General features: G+C 61.7%; 4 non-coding genes across 4 annotated transcripts; 1 reads left to right on the top strand and 3 right to left on the bottom strand.

Moving 5' to 3' along the window:
* Window positions 1–13,978: 13,978 nt before the first annotated feature.
* TRNAN-GUU (transfer RNA asparagine (anticodon GUU)) lies at window positions 13,979–14,052 on the bottom strand. Its single transcript has one exon. It is a non-coding gene; the product is annotated as a tRNA-Asn (tRNA).
* Window positions 14,053–15,597: 1,545 nt separating this feature from the next.
* TRNAN-GUU (transfer RNA asparagine (anticodon GUU)) lies at window positions 15,598–15,671 on the bottom strand. Its single transcript has one exon. It is a non-coding gene; the product is annotated as a tRNA-Asn (tRNA).
* Window positions 15,672–15,776: 105 nt separating this feature from the next.
* Window positions 15,777–15,848, top strand: TRNAM-CAU (transfer RNA methionine (anticodon CAU)). The gene has a single exon. It is a non-coding gene; the product is annotated as a tRNA-Met (tRNA).
* Window positions 15,849–17,222: 1,374 nt separating this feature from the next.
* Window positions 17,223–17,296, bottom strand: TRNAN-GUU (transfer RNA asparagine (anticodon GUU)). The gene has a single exon. It is a non-coding gene; the product is annotated as a tRNA-Asn (tRNA).
* Window positions 17,297–17,498: the final 202 nt, after the last annotated feature.

Here is a 17,498-nt window from a genome sequence, read left to right as displayed (position 1 = left end):
TCAGGGCAGGGGTATGGTGGAGCTCAGGACAGGGGGCTGGGGAGTGTATGGGTGTGGGGAGCTCAGGGCAGGGAGTCCAGGAGTGAGGGGGGGCGCAGTGCAGGGATTGTGGTGTAGGAGTCAGGGGTAGGTGGGGGGGGGGTGTTTGGAGGCTCAGGGCAGGGGACTGGGAGTGCAGCCACTACACTACTTGGCCACCAGATCCCTGGAGTACACTGTGGCTGTGCAGCCCAGCGTGCTGACAGCACCCAAAGCCCCGCCCCCAGCCCGCCAGGCTTAGTGGGGCACCCCAGAGCGGCTTCCTATCGCCCTTGTCTAGCACAACATGGACAGTTGGTTCCCACTACCGTGATCTCCTAGGAGACTGAGACACCATTCTGCCAGGACGGCCCAAGCTGCTGAGGGAAATTGCCCCTCACCATCCCGTCTGTCCAGGTCCCTCTGCCTCTGGGTTTGTTCTTCAAGGGCCAGACGCGTGGGGCTGGGACTGTCCTTGTTCTGTGTTTGCAGAGTGCCCAGCAGAATGGCTCCTGCTTCACCCATGGCCTAGAAATAACCAGAACAGGCAGTTTGGGGAGGGAAGAACCAGGGAAGGGAAGGTTTGGGGCCGGGGGCTAAGAGGCGGGGCTGGGAGGCAGGGCTGGGGTGGAGATGCAGATGTAGGGAGTTGGGGTGGAGGCTGGAAGAAATGGAAGTCAAGGAGCTGGAAGGGTTGGTGAAGGATGGAGTAAAGGGAGGGGGGCCAGGCTACAGGACATGGAGGTGCCAGCCACAGGAGGGAGGAAGAGACGTTTGTTTGACAGGACTCCAGGGATTTGGGAGCGAGGAACAGTGGGAGGGGAGTGGGAAACATTTGGGGAGAGGAACCTTTGGGAGACCTGGTGGTGAGGAGGGCGGCAGTCAATGGGAGAGGAGACAAAAAGGAGCAGGTGCTGCCTGGGTCCAAGGAGGTGGGGAGAGATGGGGTCTGGGTGTCACGAGTACCAGAGTTAGCTGCACCTCCGTCCTCCTCCCTACCTGGTATCTCTGCCCCCTCCCTCCCGAACTTTCCTTCTGCATGTCTCTGGGCCTCTCTGTCAGTGCCAGAGGGGATCCCCCCCCCCCATGGCTGGATTCTTCCCTTCCCGAGACATGCAGTCACCATCTCAGTGGGGTGGGAGCCCTTTGATGCTTCGCCTGCGTGTTCCCAGCCGAGAAGGGGCGGCTAATCCCGCAGAAGCAGAGCCCTGCACTTTTGAGTACCTGGACCCAGGGTTTTGCTGCTTTATAGCGGGTGGGGTTAAAATAACGGAACGTCTCTTGTCCCACCAATCCCCCAGGACTCACCCCTCTTCTCTGCATTGCGCAGCGTCCGGGGGATACCGCCCCGCGGGGACACTCATGCCCGTGTCCAAGGGGCTGTCCCGTAGCCTATGTCAGTGTGAAAAGCATTAAAGGACCCTGCCCCAGAGGGAGAGCGTCTCTGGGGGCGTTGTCCCGGGATGACTGCAGTGCTTTGTCCACACCAGAGTAGTGAGAGGCAGCCGCAGCCAGGGTTGCCAGATGGTCAATAAAAATACCAGTCATACTTGCCATTGCATCACAACCTAGAGTACATCTTATTTAGAAAACTGAGATATTTTCTCAATTTATCTCCTGGACAGAAAGCTCAAATACTGGACTGTCCGGTTCAAACGGGACACCTGGCAACCCTAGCCGCAGCCCCTGCCCGGAAAAGCTCCCAAGCTAAGCACCTGGGGGATTTAGGAGCACCAAGCAGAGGGCACAAAGCACAGTCACACACTTGTGCTCCCAACTCCCTTAGGGCTTTGAAAATTCTCCCCTTAGACGAGTTAGAATCAGTGTCCCCGTTTCACAGACGGGAGCTGAGGCCCACTCAGGGGAGTGGCAGGGCCAAGGGCTCTGCAGCAGACCTGGGACTTGAACCTCAGTCTCCCAGAAGTTCCACAACCAGCCCGCTCTGCTTTGCTAAAGGAGCAGGCGGGACTGTTTGTGCAGGAGGAGGAGCTGGGCTGGCTGGCTGGCTGGGGCAGGCCACAGCAGGGCTCAGCCCTTGGCCTGGCTGAGAGCGAGGAGAGGCCTGCAGGCTGAGGGGCAGTGTGACGGACCGGGCCGTGTCTGGGCACAGCTGAGGGCGTCTGCTCAGGGCGAATTGCTCAACTTCGGGGCTCCTTACAGCCCCCAGACTGGTGACCTCTCCACACAGGCCACAAACCAGTCCCACAGAGCGCTTCAGCTGCCTGCCTGAAGCCTCACGAGCAAAACCCCTCCGGCACCCCAGCAATATCCATGCCCCCGATGGCCCCGGGCCTCATACACCGGTGGGGGTCCTAGCACCCAATCCCACCTACCCCGAACAAGTTCTGTCTGGTCCCAAGAAACCAGCCACAGATCCCTGGTCAATTTACCCTCTGGATCTTACCCACAAATCATGCTGAGCCAATCCTTTAGCATCTAACACCTAAAGGTTTATTATTACAATAAAGAAAAGCATGAGAGTAAGGTTGTTAAAGGAATAGAATGTTACATGCACCGAATGTCCCAGTTCTCAATGCAGCCTCTAGCAGAGATGTTACAGCTGCTGGTTTAAGAGTTCTTGTTGCACATCCTAGGGTCAGGATGGGTTCACAGGTCTTCCAGGCTCTTCGATCCCTGCAATGCTGCCTCTGGGATGAAGTGCTGAGCTGAGAACCAAGATGGCATCGACCACATGGCCTATTTATCCCTCCTTCCTGGCCTCTTCTTGGCTGCAGGAGATCACCTGGTCCTCAGCCTCTCTCTGCTGGCCGCTCTTAGGTGTCCGCCCTCATGCTTTAGGTGTGTCCTTGGCCCATTCAGTGCCATTGTCCCACAGGGCCTCGCTAATTAGCATGTCCACAGGCCGGGCTCTGCCCAATGCTCAACCACATGCAGAGAAATATTCAGGATCCACACAGACTACAGATTCCTAACTACACACACAGACGTTATACAACCACATAAATAGCTTACATAGGACTATCAGATAATAAGCTTCTATTCAGCACCCCACATGGCCCCCTTTTCTACCATTTTCTGGGGCCAACACCCCCACCTATGGGTGCAGCAGTGATCTGGCTGCTCCCCTCAAGATCCAGTAATGTGACAGGCAGTGACTGGAGGAGCTGCCTGGGCATAGACTGTAACCCAGGGGCCCACAGTGCAGCAATCATCAGCAGTGTCTGTGTCTCCCCAGCCCCCATTCAGAGCTGAGTACAGGTACCTCCCCAGCCCCCTCCCCACCCCCGTCTCCTGCTCACAGCAGGTCAATAGGGTTCTCCCATTCTTGGGCCTCTGGTTCCCATGCAGCTGCTCCCAACAGGAGTCCCTTGCAGCCCGGCAGGCTGGGGCAGGCCCCATCTCTCCAGCACCAAGGTGATGACGGATACAGACACCAGGAGGAGCGAGACGAGGGTGCAGCCAATGGCCTAGCGGGCAGGAGATGTGGCCGGCCCTGCAAATGGAAAGGACCTGGTGACAGTCGGGTGCAAAGTGGCAAATGGCTCTGCAGTGCCAGCACTAGGCACAGAGCAGCTGCCGTGTAGAGACCTTGGGTGAGTGCCCAGAGGGCTAGATCTACAGGGGATCATGCTGCAGGGGGCATGTTCCCCCGACAGGAGGCCGAAGTGACAGAGGCTGTTGGGGACTCTCCTCCCTTTGCCCAGGTGGTGTTGGAGGAGCAGGGAAGGACCCAGGTTTGCTCAGGCTGCACCAGGACTTGGTGCAAAGGCCTGACAGGAGCCAGCAACAGACACAGCAGCCCAGACCCTCTCGCCTCTCTCCAGTATGGCTGGCAGCTCACAGGGGCGACCCCGCCCTGGGCACGAGGCCTTGGCACCGGCTGTGGGCTCAGGAGGGGGCGGACATGGGACATAAGCGATGCCGAAGGGAGGGGTGTGGGCATTAGAGGCCACTACCATTGCCCCGCCCCCTTCCCCGCACCTACCCCTGCCCCTGTTCTGAGGCCACGCCCCCACTCATTCCACTCCCCCCTCCCTCTGCTGCTTGGGCTCCCCCACCCTCACTCAGGTTCGCTGGCCTGAGGCTGGGGTTACGGTGCAGGATGGCTGGGGAGTGGGGCGCGGGAGAGGCTGCGGGTTGCAGGCTCTGGGACAGGTTCAGGGCAGCGATGGGAGTTTGGGTGCAGACTCAGAGGCAGTTAACTGTGGGAGGAGGATCCAACAGGAGGCTGGGGTTTGGGGTGGGGGGTGTCTACCCCAGCTGCCTGAGAGATACTAGACTGACTCTGGTTTCCTTGTGTCTCCCCGGCTGGGCTCTCACTCCCACTTCTCCTCTCAGGGTCCCTGCCGGCTCCCCTGCTCTATCTGAATGCGTCCCTGGCGCCTCCACCCCCCCCAAGCCTCACGAATGTGGCCCCGACTGAGACATCTCACTCCCCTGGCACTCCAGCCCCAGCACAGATTAACTCTCCTGGGTTCCAGGGAGAGTGGCATTTGCGGGTCCCTCTCAATCTGAGGGGGGGCCAAAAATGAGGGATCCCCGAACCTCAGTCCTCCCTGTCCCTTCCCCTCACCTCAGTGAGGCTTGTGGGTTTTGGAAGAAGGGTTTTTGTATTTTGCTTTTCTCGTGTGTGGTCCCCAACTGGTTTTTCTGGGGGTCAGTGGCCCTGGAGACAAAAAAGGTTCCTCATCCCTGCCTTTAAGAAAGAAAACTTTGAAACCCTTTGTGGTAGACAGAAATTAACATTTTACCTTATTGAAAATGAAGTTTCCTAAAGTTAAAACACCTAATCTGTGTAAACATTCAAATTAAACCAGTCACCCAAGCTCCAGCACTAGCACAATGGCGCCGCGTGATGATGCAATGGACGGTGCGCACCCAGGCTCCTCCCCTCAGCTCTCTTCTGCACCCAACCGCCCCGTCCCAGACCCCAAACTCCTCGGTAGAAATGTGGCCCTTGACCACTTGCCAAAATGCCCCCCCCCATTAAAAATTATTGACAAAGCCTGATCCAAATGGTTTTTGAAACGTTATTTAATCCGAATTTAAATACATTCTATACAATTGGGAGGGTTGGGGGGAGGGGGACGCAGCTGCTGGCTCCTCAGCTCCTTGTGCTCTCACTGGCTGTCTTCCTGCTGCAAGGGAAGCAGAATCCGTCACATTCATCCCTGGGGACTCAGGGGTACTGGGCCCCCCCAGCATTTCCACCCTCCTCCCCCCTGCGCTGAGACTTGTTCTGCTCTCTGGTCACCCCCCGTCAGGCCCGCAGGGTGAGCTTCTGACCCACCCAGCAGGGACGTGGGGTGGGGGCAGCATGAGGAAAGGGGCGGGGGACTCCCTGAGGGGATGGGAAGGAGACCCTGGCCCTGCCCCGCTCTCCTGCATCTGCTCCGGCTGCTCACCATGTATCCCAGGAGCTGATGGGCCTGCCCATGCAGGGCGTGGGCCAGGACCAGCCCGGCCTGGCTGGGGCGCCGCAGGGGGGAGCGGGCAGCGAGCAGAGCCTTGTCTAAAAAGCAGTTCTCCTGCTCTGGCGTGAAGAGCTGCCCAAAGACCTGAAATCAAGAGCACGGGAGGTTTCAGCTGACGGCCCAGAGCCCGGCCCCAACTCCTGGGGCTAAAACAGCTTCCTCCTTCTGCAAACTCCCTTCCAGACCCTGCACCCAGACGCTCTCCTCACCCTGCACCCTAACCCCTGCCCCAGGTCACACCTTCCTCCTGCCCCCAAGACCCTCCCAGACCTCACCCCCCTCCGCACAACAGAGCAGCCCTAGGCCACTGGCCAACATCTTGGAGCGACCTCCATCAAAAAGTGTTGCCCCCCCCCGCCCTGCTTCCCCTCCTACGGGAGATCCGGGGCAAGGTGCGGCGCTGCCCCTAGGAAGCGCCGCCCCTTTGAAACGCCAGGACAGCGTCACAAAGGGGCAGCGCCGCCCTGTCCACGGCTCGAATAGTCGAGGGAAAATGCATCGACCATTCGATCAGCGACTCCCCGCTTCCCACCCCGCGTCCTACCCGCACGAGGGCCCCAGCCAGCCCCACCCCCGAGCCCTGCCCTGCCCTGGCAGCGCGTCCTTACCTCTCCCACCCGCACGGTGTTGCTGTGCGCCAGGACCCATCTCTCCTTATAGTAGTGCCTGCACCACAGGTCCTCTGCCTGGTGGATGTTGAGGCCTGCAAGAGACAAACCAGGGTGATTCTGCTGGCAGGTCTGAGCCCTTCCCCTCCCACGGGTCCCTGCAGGCATCCCTGGGCAAATGGAGGGGCACAGGGGGCAGAAGGGGAACACAGAGGGACGCATCCCCCCTTGGGCCAGTCTGGGGGAAAAGGGCTGGGTCCCCTCCCCCCGCCGCCGGCACCCTCAGGGTGTCCCTGGGGCCCAGGTCCCGGCTGGGTTCCTTACCCCTGTGGTGCAGGAGGAGTCGGTACAGGCTGTGCACCCCCTTCCGGGCCAGCCGGCTGACGTCTTCGGATGGGTCCGAAATAAAAAGGCCCAGCTGGGCCACGTGGTGACCCATCCTCGGCCAGTCGGCGGAGTTCTGAGGGGAGAGAAGAGGGGGGGTCCCTCAGCATCCTGGGGCTGCACGTCCCATGCTAACGGCCGCCGAGGCGGTTCTGAGCTCGGGGACGGACAGAGACACCTCCCGGGGCGGGGCGGGGCGGGGCGGGGCCGGCCTTGCGAGGAGACAACCCTGAGCAATGGCCCCGACTGAAGGGTCACTCCGGGGGTGGAACAAGGGGATCCACTGACGGCCACTCCCCAGTCTGGGGCTCAGGTGCCCCCCGGAAAGGCCCAGGGTCGCCCCTCCCCGGGGAAAGGAGAACGCGGCCCATTCCCGGCCCATTCCCAGCTCTGCCTCCCGGGGACGCTCCCAGCCCCGCGCCCTGCAGCCCCAGACCCCCCGGCTCCGAGGTCACTTACCTCAAACCCCGGGAGGGTGGTGGCGACTCCCAGCAGGGCCGTGGTGCTGCCAAGGGCCCTGGCTCGCTCCTGGGGCAGGCGGGACTCCAGCCACGGGCTCAGGTGCTGGGGGGGAAAGAGGCAGGTCAGGACCCGTAGGGAGGCGCCGGTTCTGGGCAGAGCCTGGGGCTCCTCTCAGACTGTGCCCCCCCCCCCCCCAGCCACTGACACAGCTCCTCTCTCGGCCCCCCGAGGAAGCAGGGACAATGGCCCCGTCCCCCCCACGGGGCTCACCTCCATGATCAGCTGCAGCCTGGCGGTGTCTGGGGACTCGGCGAGGAGGCTTGCCAGTAGGGCCTGGAGGTCGACGGGAAGGGCCCGGATGAACTGCTGCAAGACAAGGGGGAGCCCTGGGTCAGAGGGGGGTTGGGGAATCCAGGCCACCCGCTGGCCCCGGGGTGCAGCCTTGAGCAGGGTCTGAGCCGCCTCGCAGAGCAGGGAGGAGCCCAGGCTGGGCATGGAAGGGACGGGCCCCCAGGGAGAGCAACGGGAAACCTGGAGGGAAGGATCCAAACCTGCAGCTTCTTCTCTCCCTCTGCCCCCACCCCCACTCCTCTCTGGAGCTCCAGCCCAGCCCGGGAGCAGGGCCCGGAGGGACGTACCTTTGTGTGGATGGGCTCCTGCTGCCAGTCCCCAGACACAGTCTGTCCCACGGCCGCCCTCAGCAGGGGGCTCAGGAGCTGGGCCTGTAGGGGAGGCTGCAAGGTGCTGGCAGGAGAGAGGGGCAGAGACTGTTAATTCAGCAGCAGGGCTGTGTCCAGACTCAGGGGGTTTTTCGGGAAAAGTAGCCTTTTTCCGAAAAAACATCACCTGCGTCTAGACTGCAGTCGCGTTCTTTCGAAATTAAATCGAAAGCACGCGGCTTTTCTTTCCACGGCGGTAAACCTCATTTCACGAGGAAGAACGCCTTCTTTGGAAAGTGCTTCTTTCGAACGAAGGCGTTCTTGAATGGAACTAGGGCTTCTTCGAAAGAGAGCATCCAGACTCACTGGGTGCTCTCTTTCGAAAGAGGCTTGCAGTCTAGACATAGCCCAGGAGACAGAGACTTTCCCACTCCCTGGTCAGGGGATCTGCTCTGGGGGGGAGTCGGCGGGGGGGGGGGGGTCGGTACCTGAGGCTGCAGGCGGCGTTGAGGCAGTCGGCCAAGACCAGTGGGGGGGGGGAGTCCTCCATGATCTCCTGTGAGACCCAAGGAGACAAAGGGGCGTGTGAGGCTGGGGCCCCCAAGAGACGCTCACACGGCCAGCGCCCCCACCCAGCAGGATCCAACCCCACTGCCTCCCGCTGGCCTGTAGCCCCCCTGCCCGGCACAGGGCCCCTCCCAGCACCCCCCTCCCAAACCGGGACCAGCTCAATCCTTGTCCCCAGGCCGTCTCCTGCCCCTCACTGCCCTGGTGACCAGCCTCTGAACCTCCTCCTCCCTGCTCCCCAGGCGCATCCTCAGCAGCCCGCTCTGCTAACCTTCCAGCTCCCCCCCCCCATGGCCCGGGGAGACCCCTCCCTGTTCCGAATCCCCCTCCCTGTCCAGCACCCCAGACCTGCCCCATTTCTGTGTCCCTCCCTCCTCCAGCATCCCCGCCCACCCATTTCCAGCACCCCCACCCGCCGCCATGGCCCAGGCAGACCCCTGTCCACCCCACATATCCCCTCCCCTCCTCCCGGCCGCCGCGACTCGCTCACCACGATCCTGGCCATCATGGTGTCCTTGCAGCAGCGCGGCGCCAGGGTGTCCTCGCCCCTTTGGAGGGCGGCGAGGCAGGCGGGGGGGACGGCCAGGAGGAACCGCTGCAGGGCGGCTGGGCTCTGCACCCCAGAGAGAGTCTGTGAGCCTGGGGCCTGCCTGCCCCCCACGGACAGCTGCAGGGCTCAGGCCTCCCAGGAGTGGAGGTGGGAGCTGCCGGTTGTCCAAGCACCCACACTCCCCCCCAACTGCTTCCTCAGGCTTGTGGGGGCCCAGCTGGTGCATGACAAGAGACCTCAGCTTGGGGGGCCCAGGTCATGCAGGAGAAGGGGCCCCAGGGGGATCCCCAGGGACAAGCCCCTCCCGGAGGGGGGGACGTGCTGGGAAGGGGCCGGACAATCTCGGGTCCCCCCCGTGTGGAGAAGGTTCCTACCGTGTCCCGGGTGTGGAGCTGCTCTTCAATATCATAGATGGCCCCTTCCTCCACCCGGGAGTCCATCCGCTCCTGGCAGAGCTCCGCCGAGGCGCAGGGGGGCTCTGTGCGGGAGGGAAGGGACCAGGGTGACTCCAGCGGCCAGCAGGGGTCACGCGCCCCCATGTCAGGGACCCAGGGCAGGTTGGGCCCCACACGCCCCTCGCAGGGACCCATCCCCCTTCCACCCTCACATCTGCCAACGCCCTCAGCAGAGCCCCCGCCAGGAACAAGAGAGCCAAGCAGCAGCTCCCGCCCCCATCCATTGCCCTGGCTGCGGGGCAGACACTGGGGCTGCCCCCCCGTGTACTGGGTGAGCCCCTGGGCCCAGCATGTTCACGGCCCCTCACCTGGGTCTGAGCGGCTGCAGGAGGTGGCCCGGCTGCAGCTGGAGGCCCAGGCGCTGCTGCTCACTGAGCTGGACCCACAGCTGCAGGGGCTGGTGCGGAGAGGCTGGGGGCTCCCGGAGACTGGCAGGTCCCCGGGGGCCGGGCAGGGCGATGCCCCCTGGTGGTAATGGGGGCTGGGCTCCTGGGGCAGGTGTTTCTCTCCACAGAGGAGGCCCCAGAGCCACCCTACCCGGCTGCCCCGCTGGGCTGGGTCCCGCCTTCCCAGCCGCCTCTGGAGCCAGGTCCGGAGGGGCCTGGCCGGTGGGCGAGTCGCCCCGAGCTGGTGGGATTCAGCTTCCCCACCCGCGGGGACGGAGGAGCTGCTTCCCACCGGCCCTGGGGCCATCTTCAGGGCTTTCCGGAACCACAGCCTGATGTGTTTGGCCATGCTGCAAATGAGGGGAGCAAAGGGGAGCTTGGGGCGCAGCCTGCAGAGCGAAATCCAGGGGTTCCAGCTCCCCAGAGCGACTGCCCCCAGCCCCCAAATGGCCCCTTGCTTATCGGCTCGGTCTTGCACAGGCACTGCAAGGACCTGAGTCTCCTGCCCATCAACAGCCCCTGCTCGGCCAATCAGGGGAGAGTCTAAGGTGTGGGGGGGGGGGGGTGGAGCGTTCTCCCCAAAGACACCGGCATAGACCTGGTCCAGCCCCACCTCCCCAGTCCCCACAATGGGGGCTGCATCCCCCGCCCCACGGCTCCTGCAAACCACCTCCCCTCCTTCAGCTAGTCTGTTGGGTCACAAGCTGGGGGGGCAGCAGGGGAAGGTCACAGAAGAGGCAAGAACAGAGCAGAAATGTGGGCGGGATGGAGGAAAAGGGAAACCAACCAGGAGAAAGCCCCAGTGGCGCTAAGGACACAGCCCAGGTGAGGAATCACCTTCTGGCCCTTGACCGAGGGCTGGGCCTGCCTGGAACCCAGCCGGCCCCGGGCGGGATCCAAACCCCTGGGGGCTCTTACCTTCTGCAAAACGCTGTCCGGATGTGGAACTCACAGAGGACAAAGCAACTGTGAGCAGGAGACGCACCAGAGCTAAAGCAACCGGGGGTCTCCAAAGTCCCCTGGACCCGCCCCCCCCTTTTCTCAGCCTGAGATGTGGGTTCCTCTGTGAGGTCACCACCTCCCCACCTGCCCTTTGCCTGATCTGCTGAGGGCTGCCCAAAGCCCCTGTGAGGTCACTGCCCCCCCCACCTCACCCTGCCAGGCAAATGTCCTGCCTCTGGCCACCCCTCTGGGAAGTTGGAGCCATTCCTAGGGGTCCCCCCCACTCCCTGACTGGGCATCCTGCAGCCAGCAGCTCCAGTAGCCCCATAGGCTGCTCCCTGCCCTACACTGCAGACTTCTTGCACAAGAACTGTTTCACACCGGAGTTCTTGCGCAAAAGGTCTCGTGCAAGAGCACCTCCACCCTGCCATGTGCTTTTGCACAAGAGTGTCCATGGCATTGTGAACGCTTTCTCGTGCAAGAAAGCTCTGATGACCATTTTAGCCATAAAAGTGTCTTGCTCAAGAAGCCCCTGGTGCCCGTCCACGCTGCCTTCTTGCACAACAGCTCTTGCACAAAAGGGGCTTATTCCTCGTGGGGAGAGGAATAACTCCTGTGCAAGAAGCCCTCTTTTCTGATGCTTTACTGCAAATTTACTTGCACAAGAATTCACGTGCAGTGTAGACGCGCCACAAGTTTTTGCACAAGAACAGCTGTTCTTGAGCAAAATGCCTGCAGTGCAGACGTGGCCTTGGTGTCACCCAGCACTGGACTTCCTGGCCAGGAGCAAGAGTTAGAGCCTCCCACTCGCCCCGCTGCCTCTCACGGGCTCCCGTCCGGCCCCAGCCCTGGGCTTTGCCCTAGCGCATCCCAGCAAGGCCTCTGGCCTGCACTAGACCCATTGACATGTGGAGACTCCACCACTGCCCTGGGGCGCTTTGGTCTATGGGACTCGGACTCACAGCTGAGCATGGAGCCCGATTTTAGTTCGAACTAGCGGGGTAGTGTAGACATACCCCCTGAGACTCACTGGTGCTGGCTCACCCCCTGTCCTGCTCGTGGCTCCGTTGTCCTCCTCCCCACAGCCCCCCCCCAGCTCTAAATGCTGCTCACATCAGTTCCCCTTCCCCGTGGCCAGGCCCTGCAGGGCTCTGGGGGCTGGTTTGCTGCCCTCAGCCCTGCAGTAGCCTGCTCCCCAGTTTGCAGCCCCTCCCATCATGCGTGGGGTCTCCTGGTACCGGAGGGAGGACGGGGGCAGACCAGGAAGGTTAATTTGATGTTGCAGCGGCAGGAAGAGGAGGGGTGGCGCAGAGGAGCTGTCAGTACATTATCCCAATATGCCATCCCAGTGCAGGCGTCGCACTCAGCTCTACCTGCAGAGGAGTCTCTATCTGCGCTGAGCAGAAAGGGGGTCTAGGACACACACACAAGTAGCCCCAGAACCACGCAGGAGAAGAGTCGTTCTGCGAAAGGGAGAGGTTTATTGGGTCTGCGAGGGCGGCCGTAGGGGGGTGTCGTGTGTGTGCCACTCATCTCCGTCTGGGCAGCGGCACCGGTCGGGCTCACAACTGGGCACAGGACCCGACCACGGCACCATCGATCTCCAGTGTATCGATCTGCTGGAAGCCGCGGCAGAGCTGAATTGCAGAACGGCTGCCCATTGGCAAAGACCTTGAAATGCTGGTTCCTGCAGCCGATGGAGAGGAACCCACTCCTCCTGGGGGGAGGAGCAGCCAAGAGAGGGACCCACTCAGACCGGTCTGGCAGCGTGACGTAGTGGAACCAGCGCTGCCTAGGTAGGGTTTTACCTCCCCCCAGTCTGCTTCTGAGACCGAGTTTCCCCCTCTGCCCCATGGGCTAACAACAAGGCACTTTACAAACATTCTCTGTGTCATCGGCATTGTATGAAGGGGGAAACTGAGGCATGGAGCGGCATCTGATTTATATAGCTCAAGCCAGTCCCCACCCCTCTCGGTCTGCAGGAAAAGAAGCCAAGTGCTCTTGTTCCCACTACTCCTCCATTCCCCTGCTTCCACCTGATGTCAAATACACAAAGCTCACTACTTCTTCTTTCCTGCACTTAAGCCAAGCAGATCAGGATGGGGAGGAGACATGAGGGAGCCCCCAGGCTCTTGCTCTCTCTCGCACATACACACACATATATTACTTTAGAAAATGCCAGGTGTGAGCTAGAGGAGAATCTCCATTAACTGTTAGCACTATAGGGCATATGATACATACATAAAGCATTTACAGTCCATCCAGCAGAGGGCAACAATACACCCCGCACACATGTAGCTCCCCCTCCTTTTCCAAATGCCCCAAGATTTAAACTACTGGAGACTACCCATTAGCTGCTAGTTGTATAGGAACTATGGGTATGTCTACACTACAAAGTTAATTCGAACTAACAGCCGTTAGTTGGAATTAACTTTCATAGGTGCTACACATACAAACCGCTAGTTTGGACTTAATTCGTACTAGGTAAACCTCATTCTACCAGGAGTAACGCCAAATTCGAATTCAGTAGTTGGAATTAAGGGCTGTGTAGCCACTTAATTCGAAGTAGCTGGAGGCCAGCCCTCCCCAGGTTCCCCTGGTGGCTGCTCTGGGCCAAACCAGGAAAACTCCTCTCCTCTCCCCAGCCCTGGGGCCCTTAAAGGGGTAGACTCTGGCCAGACGGCACTTGCCAGAGCCAGCCCTGCCAGCAGTCTCTGCCCCGAACCAGGGGCTGCAGGATGAGCCAGGCAGCCAGTGCCAGCGAGCCGTCCCCCCGCCCAGTCCCCCAGCACCCAGGGGCCAGCCAGGGGCCGTAGATGGCGCGCACCCTCCTGGTCTAGTGTGGAGGTCATGGACCTCATTGAGGTTTGGGGGCAGGGCCCCAGCGTCCATGATCTCTGTACTAGGAGGAGGAACGTGGCCGTCTACGGGCGCATAGCGGCCGCCATGGCCCGAAAGGGACACAGGCCACCCAGGAGCAGGCGAATCCTGGTGTTCTGGCTGTGGGGGAAAAAGACAGCCACAAGATGGCGTTTGGAGTCACACGGGCGAGTCGCCTGTCCAAGCGGGACCGAGTCCCTTCCAAAGAGAAACCATGGCAGCCATGCAAGTCCAAGGCTGCACAGGAAACCTCAGGAGCTGCGACTGGGGCTCAGTTCGCGCGGCCACGCTTCCCAGGGGAGGCATGAGACAGGCCCAGAGGTCTGTGCAGCAAACAGGCCCGCAGGAGGGAGGCGGCTAAGAACCCACGCGGCTTGTGCGTTTCTCCCTCTCAGCTGGCGTAGAGGCGGGAGGGGAACGACACCTGCCCGGCTGGAGCTTTCGCGCTTGGGCTCGGGGCTTAAGCCCCGAGGCCGAGGCCCCGGCGCGGTTGCTGGGAGACGGGCTCCCGTGGCACGGCACGGCCCCTGAACCTTGCCGGCCACAAGGTGACCTCACCGAGGCAGAGAGGGATGGCTTGGAGGTGGCAAAAGGGAGCCCGCTAGCAAGCGCCAGGAGGCCGAGCGTAGCCACGTCCCCGGGTGGGCTCGAACCACCATCCTTTCGGTTAACAGCCGAACGCGCTGACCCATTGCGCCACAGAGACCTCGAAGGGCTTTCCGAAACGCTGCCTAGCAGCCTGCTCCTCTGCCTGGCCGTGCCAGTGCAGCCCAGGTGCTAGAGTGGATTGCGGGCAGTCTAGCCCAAAGGGAGCAGAGTGGCGCAGCGGAAGCGTGCTGGGCCCATAACCCAGAGGTCGATGGATCGAAACCATCCTGTGCTACGTGTGGGCCGGCCTCTTTTGACTCCGCGCCTTCACTCCAGGCTGCAAGTAGCTAAAGGCCAGGCCAGGATGCCGCCTGCGGGGAAGCTCTCGGCAGCCCCCCGCTTCCTGTGTGGGAGGCACGGAGGCCTCCTCTTCTGTCCTCAGGCAACAGGGCTTCCTCCTGCCCTTTTCCCACCCACAAGGGCCGCCGGGACCCGCTCAGGGAGCGCGCCAGGGAGGGTCTCCAGACGCTCGTGGAACAAAGCACTTCTGGACCACGCTACCCAGAGCCTTCATTCAGGCCTAGACAAAACGCCTAGACAAAGAGCTGCCACAGCATCAACACTGGCCTTGCTCTACTACTCCCAGGCACGCCAAACCCCTCACAAAGAGAACTTCTGCCTTCGCCATACTGCTCAACAACAGGACACGCGAGCAATTCCCTCCGACGCGCCGCTTCTCCCGCATCGCCACCACCCACGCTCTTTAGGCACACGCCGGCTGACCAAAACCCATCTCATCCCATCAAAAGCTTCTGCCCAGCCCAAGAGGACCAGCTACGTTCCCGGCTCAATTCATCCCTTACAGTCAGAGCCAAAAATCACCAGCTGACGGTCCTTCAGAATCCTCAATGGAAAGGGGGAGAGGGAATTGTGGGAGCACTCGCCACGGTCTCGGTTGAGGCTTGCAGCAGTCATGGAAGAGAGAGCTGGCTTCGGTCAAGTCTCGGGAGTACGGCCACGGCTTGGACGGGTCCTTCAGTCCTTGGCTCAGAGCTTCGGTTGGTAGCCCACATCCTCCCGAGGTAAAAAAGCAGGAGGGCTTTCCTTCCAGGGCCTTTTGCATCTTCTGCCGTGGGAGGCGAATCCTGGTGTTCTGGCTGTGGGGGAAAAAGACAGCCACAAGATGGCGTTTGGAGTCACACGGGCGAGTCGCCTGTCCAAGCGGGACCGAGTCCCTTCCAAAGAGAAACCATGGCAGCCATGCAAGTCCAAGGCTGCACAGGAAACCTCAGGAGCTGCGACTGGGGCTCAGTTCGCGCGGCCACGCTTCCCAGGGGAGGCATGAGACATGCCCAGAGGTCTGCGCAGCAAACAGGCCCGCAGGAGGGAGGCGGCTAAGAACCCACGCGGCTCGTGCGTTTCTCCCTCTCAGCTGGCGTAGAGGCGGGAGGGGAACGACACCTGCCCGGCTGGAGCTTTCGCGCTTGGGCTCGGGGCTTAAGCGCCGAGGCCCCTGCGCGGTTGCTGGGAGACGGGCTCCCGTGGCACGGCACGGCCCCTGAACCTTGCCGGCCACAAGGTGACCTCACCGAGGCCGAGAGGGATGGCTTGGAGGTGGGAAAAGGGAGCCCGCTAGCAAGCGCCAGGAGGCCGAGCGTAGCCACGTCCCCGGGTGGGCTCGAACCACCATCCTTTCGGTTAACAGCCGAACGCGCTGACCCATTGCGCCACAGAGACCTCGAAGGGCTTTCCGAAACGCTGCCTAGCAGCCTGCTCCTCTGCCTGGCCGTGCCAGTGCAGCCCAGGTGCTAGAGTGGATTGCGGGCAGTCTAGCCCCAAGGGAGCAGAGTGGCGCAGCGGAAGCGTGCTGGGCCCATAACCCAGAGGTCGATGGATCGAAACCATCCTCTGCTACGTGTGGGCCGGCCTCTTTTGACTCCGCGCCTTCACTCCAGGCTGCAAGTAGCTAAAGGCCAGGCCAGGATGCCGCCTGCGGGGAAGCTCTCGGCAGCCCCCCGCTTCCTGTGTGGGAGGCACGGAGGCCTCCTCTTCTGTCCTCAGGCAACAGGGCTTCCTCCTGCCCTTTTCCCACCCACAAGGGCCGCCGGGACCCGCTCAGGGAGCGCGCCAGGGAGGCTCTCCAGACGCTCGTGGAACAAAGCACTTCTGGACCACGCTACCCAGAGCCTTCATTCAGGCCTAGACAAAACGCCTAGACAAAGAGCTGCCACAGCATCAACACTGGCCTTGCTCTACTACTCCCAGGCACGCCAAACCCCTCACAAAGAGAACTTCTGCCTTCGCCATACTGCTCAACAACAGGACACGCGAGCAATTCCCTCCGACGCGCCGCTTCTCCCGCATCGCCACCACCCACGCTCTTTAGGCACACGCCGGCTGACCAAAACCCATCTCATCCCATCAAAAGCTTCTGCCCAGCCCAAGAGGACCAGCTACGTTCCCGGCTCAATTCATCCCTTACAGTCAGAGCCCAAAATCACCAGCTGACGGTCCTTCAGAATCCTCAATGGAAAGGGGGAGAGGGAATTGTGGGAGCACTCGCCACGTTCTCGGTTGAGGCTTGCAGCAGTCATGGAAGAGAGAGCTGGCTTCGGTCAAGTCTCGGGAATACGGCCACGGCTTGGACGGGTCCTTCAGTCCTTGGCTCAGAGCTTCGGTTGGTAGCCCACATCCTCCCGAGGTAAAAAAGCAGGAGGGCTTTCCTTCCAGGGCCTTTTGCATCTTCTGCCGTGGGAGGCGAATCCTGGTGTTCTGGCTGTGGGGGAAAAAGACAGCCACAAGATGGCGTTTGGAGTCACACGGGCGAGTCGCCTGTCCAAGCGGGACCGAGTCCCTTCCAAAGAGAAACCATGGCAGCCATGCAAGTCCAAGGCTGCACAGGAAACCTCAGGAGCTGCGACTGGGGCTCAGTTCGCGCGGCCACGCTTCCCAGGGGAGGCATGAGACAGGCCCAGAGGTCTGCGCAGCAAACAGGCCCGCAGGAGGGAGGCGGCTAAGAACCCGCGCGGCTCGTGCGTTTCTCCCTCTCAGCTGGCGTAGAGGAGGGAGGGGAACGACAACTGCCCGGCTGGAGCTTTCGCGCTTGGGCTCGGGGCTTAAGCCCCGAGGCCGAGGCCCCGGCGCGGTTGCTGGGAGACGGGCTCCCGTGGCACGGCACGGCCCCTGAACCTTGCCGGCCACAAGGTGACCTCACCGAGGCCGAGAGGGATGGCTTGGAGGTGGCAAAAGGGAGCCCGCTAGCAAGCGCCAGGAGGCCGAGCGTAGCCACGTCCCCGGGTGGGCTCGAACCACCATCCTTTCGGTTAACAGCCGAATGCGCTGACCCATTGCGCCACAGAGACCTCACAGGGGTTTCCGAAACGCTGCCCAGCAGCCTGCTCCTCTGCCTGGCCGTGCCAGTGCAGCCCAGGTGCTAGAGTGGATTGCGGGCAGTCTAGCCCCAAGGGAGCAGAGTGGCGCAGCGGAAGCGTGCTGGGCCCATAACCCAGAGGTCGATGGATTGAAACCATCCTCTGCTACATGTGGGCCGGCCTCTTTTGACTC

This window comes from Pelodiscus sinensis, chromosome 25, assembly GCF_049634645.1.
Source record: "Pelodiscus sinensis isolate JC-2024 chromosome 25, ASM4963464v1, whole genome shotgun sequence".
NCBI classification, from domain to species: Eukaryota; Metazoa; Chordata; order Testudines; family Trionychidae; genus Pelodiscus; species Pelodiscus sinensis.
The sequence above is the reverse complement of the archived record's forward strand: the minus strand, read 5'-3'. Positions and strand labels throughout refer to the sequence as shown.